Below are 10,383 nucleotides of genomic sequence, written 5' to 3'. Positions count from 1 at the left end.
AAAGAGAAGGAATGAAAAAAAATTAAAAAAAAAAAGAGAGACTGTGGTACACCTCCAAGGGAAAGAAAATCCTGCCACAAAGACAAGCAGAGGCTATGATCAAATAGATGCATCAGTGGACTCACTTAGGGGTAAGCAAGCTCATCTAGACATTCTCCAAGACTAAGTCCCATGTACCAGGGTTAAAACACCTTGTGGAGCAGGTGGTGCACAAATGTGACCTACCAAAGAGTCAATGTCTGCCACACCATGGTGGATCCAGAGAAGAGGTACCGGGGAGACAAACCGGTGTCTACTGACAGATAGACTTTACTGAGGTATGACCTGAAAATATGGGTATAAATACCTTCTGGCTTTTGTGAACGTTCTCGAGATGGATAGCAGCTTTTCCCTGTAAAAATGAGACTGCTCAGATAGTCAGGAAGACTCTGAGTCACGTGTCCAGTTGGGCAGCACTGACCTCGGTCTCCTGTGACCCCCTCATACATGTGCAATACATCTTCAGGTGTGTGTGTGTGTGTAGGCATGCACACATGTGCGCAGCTGCCCTCGGAGCTGGAACTGCAAATCATTGAGAGCCACCTGATGTGAATGCTGGGAACCAAACTCAGGTCCTTTCTTATTTATTACTGCTGTGTGGGGCTGAGCACGGGCACACCCGTGGAGGAGGTCCACAGACAGCTGTGTGGAGCTGGGTTTCTCTTTGACATCTTGATGCAGATTCTGGGACATCGGGCTCTTGAAGTCAGCGCATTGACATGATGGACCCTCCTTGCCGCCCCTCGAGTATAGTCTTTGAAAGACATACGTTCTGTGTCTGGATTCATCTTTGTGCATATGGATGCGCAACTGCCCTTTCACTATCATTAACAAGACCACCTTTAGTCCCCTGTATTGCCTGGATTTTCTTCTCACAGGTAAACTGTCACGTGTCTCTGGGCTCTCTGTTCTGTTTCACTGGCCTCTTGACTCTTCTGCCAGTGCCACAGTGCCTTGATGACTGGAATCTTCATAGTAACTTTTTAAAGCTTCCTGTCTTGATATTTACTTAGTTTATGGTTACAAAGTGTCTTTCCTGAATATAATTTTATATGCTACACACATGCAGTACCCATGGAGGCCACAAGAGGGAGCTGGATTCCCCCCCCCCCCCCCCACGGAACTGGAGCTACGGAGGGTTGTGAGCCATTGTGTGGGTGCTGGGCACCAGACCCAGGTCCTGTGCAAGAGCAGCTCTTGCTCATAGCCAGTGAGCCACCTCACCAACCACCTCATTCCACCACACTCCTTCCCGTTCTTTCTTCTTTTTTTCTTGCTTCTTTGTAGCCCGCCAGGATACAGAAACCAATAGCTGCCGGGGGTGTGGGGGGGGGGTGTTCGTTCCTTTTGCCGTCTTCCGTGATTGTCCTTGAGCCTTGGTGACAGGGTTGATAAGGACGTCCCATTTAGGGCTGGGCACTCGGTAGTCACTTATCCTCAGCACTTGCACTCGTTTACTGCAGAGAGAGGCTTCCCTGGGCAAGGGAAGGAGCGGCAGTAATCTATGTGTATAAGCGCACATATTTAGACATGGCAGCTTGGCTTGTAATTTAGCAAAACAGCAGTAGGTTCCTCACTAGGGCCTGTAGTCCCTGAGCCACATGGGCTTTGGGGCAGGAGTACAGTATGTGCTGTATAGTATGTGCTGGCTGATTTTTAAGGTCACCTTGACAGAAGCTGGACTCATCTTAGAGTCTATTGAGAAAATGGGAGCCTCAAGCAAGAAAATGCCTCTCTAAGACTGAGGCAGAGATGTGCCTATGTGGCATTTCCTTAACTAGTGATCGATGTCGCGATACACTGTGGGTGGGGCCACTCCTGCCCTGGTGGCCCTGGGTGCTATAAGAAAGCGGGATGAGCAAGGCATGAGGAACCAAGCTGGTCATCGGCACTCCTCCGCCCTGTGCATCAGCTCCTACCACATGGTTCCTGCCCTCCTCGAGACCCTGCCGTGGCTTTTCCCGGTGATGTCTGTTACCTGGATGTGTGAGTGAAAGAAACCCTTTTCTCATCGGTCATGGTGTTTCATCACAGCAATGGAAACCCTAAGATACTACCAGATGTGAATTCCCTTCTGAGGATCGGGCCAAAGATTCAATTAGAAAGTGGTTGGTTTTCCCCACGACAGTCGGGTCGCGAATGCATCTTGTCCGGCACGTTGGTACTGCAGCAGTGGTACTCACCACGCGATTATGACATGCAGAGGATCCAGCCTACTAGCCTGTGTCTTTTAATTGGGGAATTGGTATTCTGGTTATTATGGGAAAGTGTGTTGGTCGATGCTGTCGTGTATGTCTGGAGGGGGCGTGGCTTTACTTTTCTTGCTTAATTTTCTTAGTAGTCTTCTATTATGGATTCTTCAATCCTGGGGCCTTCTGGATGGTTTTGAATAATGTCTTTTTCTCCATTCTGGAAAATTCCTTCAAGTGTCTTCTGCAGAACTGGGTTAGTGGGATTAGGTTCGTTTAGTTTATTTTTAATCATGGCAAGTTTCTTATTTTTCCTTCCATAATGTTAAGGGTTCTTTGGAAAGTCAGTTGTGTCGGTGGGTGTTCTGTTAGGGCAAACACGGGAAGGACTGTTTTCCTGAAGCAGATGCAAGTAAAAGGATGTTTTTTGGTTTGGTTTTGGTTTTAGGGGTTTTTTTGTTGTTTTTGTTGTTGTTGATGATGATTTTTTGTTGTTGTTGTTCTTTTGGTTTTTCAAGACAGAGTTTCTCTGTGTAGCCCTGGCTGTCCTGGAACTCACTCTGTAGACCAGGCTGGCCTCGAACTCAGAAATCTGCCTGCCTCTGCCTCCCAAGTGCTGGGATTAAAGGCCTGCACCACCACTGCCCAGCTAGGATGTTTTGTTAAAGCAAACACGTGAAGAAACGTTTCACTGAAGCGAACACAGGTGAAAGGCTGTTCTGCTAATGCAAGCACATGAAAGGACACGTGATGAAGGATTCTTTGCTAATGACACACATATATTGGTCCACCTTACACTGCATAGTTGAGCTGCATTTGTCAGTATGCCATAGAGGGAAACGCACCAAAAATCTTTTAGTGTGTGTTGTGGCTTCTTGTGGCTTCCTCGGACTCCTGTTGATTGGCAGAGTGATGTCAGCTGAGACAGACTTAGTGCTGAGGCAAGACCCATGGAGGACATGTGATGCCTGGACGGTAGAAATGGGACTGAACAGACAGTGAAGGAGGGTGAGCTTGACTTGTTGGTTTTGTGTCTTCGTTGATCTTCTGTTCCCTGAAGGAGAACTTTTCCTGCCGTCCCTCCTGCTCCCTCTTGCTGACTCCTGCCAATTTGGCTGAGGCCTGGCTGTGTCTGCTGGGCAGTGCCACCACTGCTGGTTCATGTTTGCTCTCAGGACTCTACAGAACTGGACTGCTGGTGTATCTGTGAAGTGTTTGCCAATGGATTGAGCTGCCGCTGCTTGCTAACCTGTGAACTGAACTGTCGATTGCCAGACAACACAGATGGGAGTTGCTCCAAAGAACCTTTCTAAACAGGTCCACTTCCCCCCCCCCGCCCCCCATATCCTTTCTTTTCCCACTACCTCTGGTGGGTGGTGGGCTACAAGGGAGGCTAAAGCCTTAAAGTAGGCTTTAAAAAAATTAAAGTTATGGGGCTGGAGAGATGTCTCAGCAGTTATGAGCACTGACTGCTCTTCCAGAGGTCCTGAGTTCAAATCCCAGCAACCACATGGTGGCTCACACCCAACTGTAATGGGAGCCAATGCCCTCTTCTGGTGCATCTGAAGACAGTTACAGTGTACTCATATATTAAAATAAATAAATCTTTAAAAAAATTAAAGTTACAATAATGGCAGATAGTTGTTACCTTTCAGAACTTGAAACACATCATTCCAGGCATTCAGGCTTTTGAAGTTTCAGAGCCCCAATCCAATGGCCTGTCTTAGTGATGACCCGAGGTTTCCGACTTCCTGCTTTCAATATAGTGTCTTTGTTCTCTATGTGTGACGTTTGACTTCAGGATGCTCAGAGGAGCTTCTTTTCTGGTCCTGCCTGCCTAGTGTCTATCCCTGGGACATTTTCCCAACTCGGGGAAACTGTTAAGGTTATTTTGACAAATTTTTTTATGTGTCTTTTGAACAAGATTCTTTCTTCTATGCCCATAACTCGTATATTTAGTCTTTTTGGAGTATCAGTCACATCTTAGATTCTTACTGTTATTATTATTTTCCTTTTGTCCTTGTTAGATGGCTCTGCATCTCCACTGACTTCAAACTCAGGAACTGTCTCCTCTCCTTAACCCCTCTGTTGCTGCGATTCCCTACACAGTTTTCCCTTCGCCTTTCAGAGTTTTAGCCTTGCTCTCTCTTTGCCAAACTCCTCTTTCATATCATCCATTGCCTCCTTCGTCGCAGTCTGTGAACATCTGCATCCTTATTTGGGGTTCTCTGGGATTTCCTATAACTCACTCTCGCTGGACGGCATTACTCTAGGCTTAGCTCTGTTGCTTGGCTTGGTTTTGGAGGACACAGATTGTCCTGGTATCTCCGGTTTCTTACATTACTGTGTGGGAATTTACACTAATGGCGTTAGTTCGTTATTTATTTTATTTTTTATATATTTTCTTTCTTTCTTTCTTTCTTTCTTTCTTTCTTTCTTTCTTTCTTTCTTTCTTTCTTCCTTTCTTTCTTCCTTTCTTTCTTTCTTTCTTTCTTTCTTTCTTTCTTTCTTTCTTTCTTTCTTTCTTTTTTAACCCACTATGTTCTTTCCATTGAAGTGTTTGCAGTGTTCACGTGGAACTTGCATGTGGCAATGCTGAGTACACAGTTTAGAAAATGCTTGTCTGCTCCAGGAGCCTGGGGTGCCTGGTGTAAGTGCTCCTGGATGCTCAGACTAGATTAGCTCAGAGAGCAACCCTGGCTGTTTGTCTCCTCTCTAAGCAAACGCCACACCGCCCAGTGAGTCCCAGAGGTTTCTCTGACTTCAGTGATGGCTGGAGGACAGCCAGCCAAGGGCTGTGGAGCACTCTTCTCTGGTTTTAATGAATAAGATCGGGAGTGGGGAGGAGAAGTAAGTAGGGTGGCTGCTGATAAAGATTCGGTATTAAAGAGACCTTGAAAAGAAAAATGGAGGAGAGAGAAGTAGCTAGGAGGGGAACGGACGGCCCCCGGATACTAGAGATGGTTAAAGCGATGTGAGGTGATGATTAAGTCGTAAAATGATGGGCTGGAGAGATGGCCCAACAGCTCAGAGCACCCGCTGCTCTCCTACAGGATCCAGATTTGGTTCCCAGCTCCAACATGGTGGCTCACAAGGCCCTCTTCTGACCTCTGCAGCCATCGGGCCCACAAGAGATGCACAGACATTCGTGCAGGCAAAACACCCACACTCATAAGAATTAGAGTAAGGCCGAGGGTGATGGCGCACGCCTTTAATCCCAGCCCTTGGGAGGCAGAAGCCGGTGGATCTCTGAATTCAAGGCTAGCCTGGTCTACAGAGTGAGTTCCAGGACAGCCAGAGAGAGAGGGGGTGGGGGTCCTCATCTCTAAAACCAAAATAAATATGTAGATAAATAGATGATAGATAGACAGATGGGTAGATAGATAAAAAGATGGAGCTGGAGAGACGGCTCTGCAGTTCAGAGCGCTGACTGCTCTTGCTAAGAGCCTGAGTTCTGTTCCCACATGTAACTCCAGCTCCAGGGGATCTAATACTCTCTTGGACACTGCACTTGGATACACATCACACACACACTTTTTTAAAAATTTTTTTTAAAGATTTATTTATTATTATAAATAAGTACACTGTAGCTGTCTTCAGACACACCAGAAGAGGGCGTCAGATCTCATTATGGGTGGTTGTGAGCCACCATGTGGTTGCTAGAATTTGAACTCAGGACCTTCGGAAGAGTAGTCAGTGCTCTTACCTGCTGAGCTTTCTCGCCAGCCCACGATTTTTTTTTTTTTTTAATAAAAAGAGGAAGGATAAAAATGAGAGATGGCTCAGTGGTTAAGAGCACTGAGTGCTCTTCCAAAGGTCCTAAGTTCAATTCCCTGCAACCACATGGTGGCTCACAACCATCTGTAATGAGATCTGACGCCCTCTTCCGGGGTGTCTGAAGACAGCTACAGTGTACTCACATACAGAAAATAAATAAATCTTAAAAAAAAAAAATGAGAGATGACATAGCAATATGAGGGAAGCGATGAGGTGTGGCCTCCATGAGCAGGGTCCTAACAGACAGACAGATGGATGGACAGACAGAGAAACAGAAGCAAAAGTAGCTGGAGACATCTGTGCAGGAGTGGAGATGGAACAAGACAAAAGAGGGCACAGAAGACTCAAGGTACACGACATGAGGCACACACACCTGGGCTGGCCTGATGGGCGGAGCTTCCAGCTTCCCCACCCCACCCCACTCTAGTAGGTTTTAGTGGTCCTCTGTGACAGAGGGGAGAACGGGGTGGGGGTGGGGGTGGGCTGGAGGGGGGCTGGTCTCTGGACTCAGGGGTGTGGGGTAGTGTTCTTAGCCCATTCTTGGTTCTGTGGGACTCCGCCATCCACAGTAGGGTTTCCAGTTCCTGCCAAGTCCTGCGAATGTGAGAAGCCCACACATTTAAAAATGTATAACCGTTTCCGCGGGACGGTAAATGAATGTCATTAGTATCTTTGTTGCTGGTCCAGCTGCAGCTCTTGATTATCTGTGTTATTTTGAGACAGGAGCTCATGTCGCCCTGGGTGGGTTCAATTTACTGTATAGCTAAGGATGACCCCGCTTCTACCCTCTGAATGCTGGGACCACAGGAGTGTGCTACCAGGCTAAGCTCCGTAGTCTCACCCTCCCCGCCCCCCCCCCCCTGTCTGTTGGGATGAGTCCATTTCATCCTAACCCAGGCCCCAGGTGTTACTTTCAAGCCTCTGAGGCTACCTATGGGTTTTTTCTGTGTCTGGAGAGAAACTCTGTCGTAGAATTCCCAACAAAAGTGCTAAATCTTACTTCCCTGAAGCCATTCCAGTCTTGTAAAGTGGCCACAGTGTTCTCCCACTTAAAAAGATGTTTTATTTTTATGTGTATTAAGTGTTCCTACTGCATGTATACCTGCGCACCACTGTGTGCAGGCCCAGGGAGACCAGGGCAGGGCAGCAGGTCCCCAGACACTGGAGTTACAGACATTTGTGAGCTGTCATGTGGGTGCAGCGAACGGAGCCCGTCTCCTCAGGAAGAAGAGCAGCCAGGGCTCTTAACCACTGAGGAACCATGTTTTTTCTTTCACTAGCAACTTTAATGAGATACACTCCGTGCATGGTAGAACTCACTCATTTACCGGGGAAATCAGTAAGGCTTGCTTTTTTTCTTTTCTTTTTTTAATAGGTTTGTTGAATTATGCGGCTGCTACCACAATCAGTAAAACATCTCTCACCCCCCAAAAAGACGTGACCCATTACCAGTCATTCACCTGGAGGTTCTGGGGCCAGGCTCGCCTGAGTCTGCTTCTGTAACTACACCGGAGGTGGCTTCACACCCCGGGGGGGGGGGGAATGAGTGGACAGGATGCCTAAAAGGAACCTCACGAGTTTTCCGGGTGCGGTGGCACACGCCTTTAGTCCCAAGACTCTGGAGGCAGAGGCAAGCGGAGATCTGAGAGTCTGAGGCCAGCCTGGTCTACGGAGTGAGTTCAAGGACAGCCAGTGCTACACAGAGAAACAGGTTTTGCCCTTGGCAGAGGGAGCAAGCTAAGCAGAGACAGCCTGTAAGAGGCTGGAGAAGTTGCAAGCTTGAGATGCAGAGAGGAAGCCCCTGTGTAGAGATAACATAGCAAACCCACATGGCCCCTCATCACTTTTACAGATTCTTTTTATTGAATTGTTACTTATTTTATGTGTGTGTTCATGTATGTATGTGCATGAATATATGTGTGTGTATAGATTTTCTGTGTATGTGTGCATGTGTGTATGAGCATGTATAGATGTGTGTGTGATTTCCTGCGTGTGTGTGTGTGTGTGTGTGTGTGTGCTTGCATTCGCATGAAGGTAGCAGTCAGATGACAGTGTTCTGCAGTTGGTTCTGTCCTATCCCCATGGGTCCCAAAGGCTAAACTCAACCTCAGGTGATGCCCCTCCGAGCCATCTTCATGGCCCTGACAGTTCCTGCTGATAGTTTTCAATGCTCTTAGATGTATCAAGGTTCAGAGCCACCTCAGCTTTCCTAAAAGTGATTCGGCCTTGCTCCTGTTAGTGTTTACTGTATGCCACTTCTGTGTGGCACCATTCCTGGGAGGGTATAGACGCCACCAGCATCCAGCTTTGTGGGCCAGTGAGTTGTATGAGGGGCTACTTAAAGACAGCCACATCCCTTAAGCACACCCAAGCATTGGGTGACAGCTCACAAAGCTGGGAATCTAGAATTCTCACAACACAGCATGCAGGCAGCTCAGCAGGTTGGAGTGTCATTTGCAGGTAGCTCCGCTGGTCTCTGCCTCTTCTAGGCAGCTCTGCTGATCTCATCCTCTTCTGCACAGCTCACTGGTCTGAGAGTAACTCTTGGCACTCTTGACTGCTTATATACTGCATTGGGATGGAGAGGGGCAGGGCTTAGTAGATCTGGTCAGTTTCAGGAACTTCCTTAGCAATCTGAGTTGATTCCTTCCTGAGCTTAACAAACTTCTCTGTAAGATGGACTATCTCAGCTCCCTTTAGAACAACCTGTTGCGCCTGCTGCTTGTGTCTTGAAGAGCGTCTCCATTTGGTGGGAAACTTTAAACTGGAGGAAATGGCTGTCCAACAGCCATGGGCTGTCCTGGCAGGCCTGGCCCCCTCAGACCCTCGAAGTTCTGCAGTGCTGATCACACAGTACTCAGTGCTTTTTGCACAGTCCTGCGGCGCCTATCCCCCCCCACCCCAATATGAAAACGGGTCTAGAATCACTGTTCCCAAGGTCACACAATGGACAGGACATGGATCTAGCTGAGCCACTCAAGACACTCCCTTCCAATACAGGCATCCACTAGCCCTTGCTTTTAATGCAGCTTCGCTCATTGTCTGTAGGTAGCTGTTCATACCCCTTCACAAGCCCCATGTGTGTATCTCCTCCCTGCGGCCAGGTGTTCCTCTGATAGATGCCTGTCTAATTATTGGTTCAGTTCCCAATGGACGGGCATTTCGGTTATTTCCCGCCCTATGCAATTGTATCTGTTTGCCAACCAAATCTTAGCTCCTGTTCATGAATCCATCAGTAAAAGAAGTTCCTACTGGATACTGGACCGCCCCCCAAAAACCCAAACAACAACAAAAACAGAACAACTTTAAAATCTGAATTCCCCTTCCAGGAGACTGTCCCGAGGGACCAGCAGAGGCCATTTTCAATTCAGAGAGTAGTTGAAGGCTCTGAGGATGGTTGGGTGTGGGAAGAGCTCTTTAAGGCTTAGCTCACCGCTCACTTAGATCCTACAAATCCCACAGACACCTTCTATTCCCGGAATGGTCGGGCTATCCCTACCCAGAGCCGCTGAACTCACACTCCCCCGTCCTAGAATGCGCCCTCGTTCTCTTATAGCTAACTCTTTCCTCTTTTTCACAATTCCAGATAGAATTGTCTCAAGCCATTTCGACCCCATCCCTGGACTTGATTTTGCTTTGTTTTTGCAATACTGGCAAGGAATGCGGGGCCTCATGCGTGTTAGGTAAGCCAGCACCGCACCGCTGAGCCTCATTCCCCAGCCCCGGTCTCTTTATTGCATCTAGTGCCACCTGACATTTTCTCCCATGTTTTCTGGTGGGTTTCCTGCCTCCTCTGCTCTGTCTGTCTTGCACACTGCAGTATTTTCAGTGTCCAGCAATCACACAGAGCACAGTTCATGTCCCAGTTAGAGTTCCTTTGGCTGTGATAAAACACCATGGCCCAAAGCTACTCGGCGAGGAGGGTTTGCTTCAGTTTACAGCTGACAGTCCCTCATGAAGAGAAGGGAAGGCAGGAGCCTGGAGGCAGGAGCTGAAGCAGAGGCCATGGTGGGGCGCCGCTTACCGGCTTGCTCCTCATGGTTTGCTCAGCCTGCTTTTATTGTGTCCTCCAGGAGCACTGACACCACCCACAGTGGGCTGACCTCCCACATCAGTCACCAGTCAGGAAAATGTCCCCACAGACTTGCCTATGGGACAGTCTAATGCAGACAGCAACTCAACTAAGGCTGCCAGTTGACCATAGTTTGTGTCAAGTTTACCCAATCAGCACTGTTGCTTTGAATCTTAAACTCTGACTTTAGTAAGGGTCTTTGTACTGGCTGGTTTTGTGTCAACTTGACACAGCTGGAGTTATCACAGAGAAAGGAGCTTTAGTTGGGGAAGTGCCTCCATGAGATCCAGCTGTAAGGCATTTTCT

The 10,383-nt window shown here is 47.9% G+C and overlaps 1 protein-coding gene across 1 annotated transcript in view; it reads left to right on the top strand.

The window, feature by feature from the left end:
* The first annotated feature begins 714 nt into the window (after nucleotides 1–714).
* Abcb9 (ATP binding cassette subfamily B member 9) overlaps nucleotides 715–10,383 on the top strand; it is a 46,560-nt gene continuing 36,891 nt past the window's right edge. The window contains exon 1 of the mRNA XM_029533831.1: nucleotides 715–917. The gene's annotated coding sequence lies outside the window, so the exon portion shown is untranslated. The remainder of the gene's footprint in view (nucleotides 918–10,383) is intronic.

The sequence above is a fragment of the Mus pahari genome, chromosome 23 (genome assembly GCF_900095145.1).
Source record: "Mus pahari chromosome 23, PAHARI_EIJ_v1.1, whole genome shotgun sequence".
NCBI classification, from domain to species: domain Eukaryota; kingdom Metazoa; phylum Chordata; class Mammalia; order Rodentia; family Muridae; genus Mus; species Mus pahari.
The sequence above is the reverse complement of the archived record's forward strand: the minus strand, read 5'-3'. Positions and strand labels throughout refer to the sequence as shown.